At 42.7% G+C, this 2,927-nt stretch overlaps 1 protein-coding gene and 1 pseudogene across 4 annotated transcripts in view; one reads left to right on the top strand and one right to left on the bottom strand.

Annotated features, from left to right (window-relative positions):
* CNOT1 (CCR4-NOT transcription complex, subunit 1) overlaps positions 1–2,927 on the top strand; it is a 102,788-nt gene that overhangs the window by 21,735 nt on the left and 78,126 nt on the right. The gene's annotated exons all lie outside the window — the stretch shown is intronic.
* On the bottom strand, positions 78–455 carry LOC105813216 (annotated as a pseudogene).

Here is a 2,927-nt window from a genome sequence, read left to right as displayed (position 1 = left end):
AAAGTAAACATTTAAACAAATCTTAACTTCTGTCCTAGAATTGTTCCATTAAGTTCTAGTCTCTAAACATTTTTAGTTCAATAATCATCATCTTCATCAGAATCCATTACTTTTCTTCTGTTAACTTTAACTGTTGTTTTCTTTTGTGTTTGTTGGCTTACTTTTTCAAGGATTTCTATTAAACCTTGTTCTGACACCTTCCCACTTAGTTGTCTATATCTTGCCGTCTGTATAAGGTAATTCTCTACTGCTTTAGTTTTTTCAGGCTTTACAAGTGCTAAGTTACTTAACCTGGCCCGGGCTGACTGATCCAGAACTTGGGCCAAGATACTGTTTCTCATTTATGCTTCCCTGTGCTTTGCTTCCTGTTGAGCTGCATCGCCAGGATCCCCGTGCTTCGCCTGTAGCTCGGCCAGCCTCTGCTTCCTCAGCGCCTCCAGCTCCTCCTCCGCCATGGCGCGGCCGTACGGGGTTGAGCGGCCGCCATCTTCCGCGGAATCTCCCCTAGCCCTTGGCGCGCCTCCTGGGCATTTCTGAGACTAACAACACAAAATTTTTGGATGCCCATAGTATGGATTATTTACATTTGTGTTTTTGCTCCTTAGTTTGAGTAGTGGAGAGGTAAGTATATCATGTGTACACCCATCATGCCATGGATATTTTGAGAATTATCTTTTCAAACAGGCTAATATACCAAAGGTTAAAGAAGTTGAGAATGTTACAAAAGGTAAAATGCAAGTATTACTTGGAAGTATTTTTTTTTGTGTTTTTAGTTATTTTTGGCAGCCAACGAATGTTGGCATCATACATAACTTAGTATACTAAATAGTTTTGCAATATTTGTGTACAGCTTTGTAGAGTTCTTTCATGGGTTTTAGTGACTAATAATTCTCTCTACCCTTGCTCCTCCATAGTTTAGTCTTAATTCATCTAGTGATTTTTTTTTTTTTTTTAACGAGACGAGATCTTGCTGTCTTGCCTAGACTGGCGTGCAGTGCCTATTCACAGGACCACAAGGGTGATCATAGCACGCACTACAGCCTTGAGGTCAGGGGTTAAAGACCAGCCTGAGCAACATAAAAAGACCCTGTTTCTACTAAAAATTAGCTGGGCGTGGTGGTGCACATCTGTAGTCCCAGCTACTTGAGAGGCTGAGGCAGGAAGGTGGCTTGAGCCCAGGAGTTTGAGGTTGCTGTGAGCCAGGCTGACTCCATGGCACTCTAGGCCAGGCAACAAAGTGAGACTCTGTCTCAAACACACACACACCCTTATTGGAGCTACAAAGGTTCTGGAAAATGTTCACTGTCCTCACAGATGGTTGGTTGGGAGTAATGGTGAAGAAGAGATATGAAGTAAAGCTGAGGTATGTTCCTGGTAATACACATGAAACAATAGTGAACAGTGTGATTAAACTTTATTATGCCTTATGCATACTGAAGGGATGGAGGCAGACCAGCCTGTAGATGATCTGAAGTGGTTTGGGAGGCATTAGCAGGGCTCAGGCTTGAGGTAGGCCTGACTTATTCCTGATCCTTTTACCCTCTTTATGGAGACTTGTTCTGCTGCCAAGTCATCACCAACTTTCTTCTCTTCACGGTAATCAGTGATCTACCAATTGCTAATTCTAATGATAGTATAATAATTTTTGCCAGGCTCTGCAGTAATTCCAGCACTTTGGGAGGCTGAGGCGGGAGGATCTCTTGAGGCCAGAAGTTCGAGACCAACCTGGGCAACACAGACCCTATCTCTACAAAAAAATAAGAAAATTTAGCCAGGCTTGGTGGTGTGTGCCTGTAGCCAGCTACTTGGGAGGCTGAGGTAGAAGGATCGCTTGAGAGCCCAGGGGTTCGAGGCTGCAATGAGCTATGGTCCACCACTGCACCCTTGCCTGTGTGACAGAGCAAGACTCTGTCTCAAAAACAAAAAAGTGTTATTTTTTTTGTCTCTTACTTATTAATACACTGCCAACTTATTTTCCTTTTAAAATCTCTTCCCCATGGTTTCCAGTAGTATATGGATATATTAATTATTGATTACCACGTAACTAATTACCACGACATTTAGCTATTTAAAACTTTTTTGTCCTTTGTTTCTTCACAGACGCTGCTTGGCTAGGTGCTTCTGACTCATTGTCTCTCAAAAAGCAGCAATTAAGGTATTGACTGGCTGCAGTCACCTCTAGGCTATGGAGCAGGGCGATTTTCCTAGCTCATTCACATGGCACTTGGCTGGTTTAAAATCCTTGGTGTCTGTTGGTTGGGAGTTCCTTGCCACTTGAACCCTCTCCCTAGTGTTTTTCACAACATGACAGCTTCCTTCCCCAGAGCACAGGTTCTGAGGTGAACAAGACAGAAGTCTTGGGCTTGGTGGTTCATGCCTGTAATCCTAGCACTCTGGGAGGCCGAGGCAGGAGGGCCTCTTGAGGTCAGCCCGAGCAAGGGTCCATTGAAACCAGCTTGAGCAAAAGCGAGACCCTATCTATATCAAAAAATAGGAAAAATTAGCCGGGCATGGTGGCAAGTGCCTGTAGTCACAGTTACTCGGGAGGCTGAGGAAGGAGGATCACTTGAGCCCAGGAGTTTTTGGTTACAGTGAGCTGTGATGAAGGCACTTGCACTCTACCCTGGACAACAGAGTGAGATGCTGTCTCAAAAAAAAAAAAGTAAATTCAAAATAACTTAAAAAAAATACAAGTCTTTTTGTAATTTAATCTTGGAATTGACTTTCTTTTCTCTGCTTTAGAAGCCATGCTGAAGGTCCAGCCTACTATTAAAGGAGAAGAGGGGATTACATAACACTGTAAATATTAGGCTGCTTACCACAATAAACATTTCCCAACGTTTTGTCCTTGGATTTCCTTAAGGATGCTATCCCTTCCTTAGTTTTGTTTATTACCTCTTTGCAGAAGACTTTTTTTTTTTTTTTTT

This window comes from Propithecus coquereli, unplaced genomic scaffold (assembly GCF_000956105.1).
Source record: "Propithecus coquereli isolate 6110/MARCELLA unplaced genomic scaffold, Pcoq_1.0 Scaffold272, whole genome shotgun sequence".
Classification (NCBI taxonomy): Eukaryota; Metazoa; Chordata; class Mammalia; order Primates; family Indriidae; genus Propithecus; species Propithecus coquereli.
Note: the sequence above shows the minus strand (reverse complement) of the source record. Positions and strands in the feature narration are given on the sequence as shown.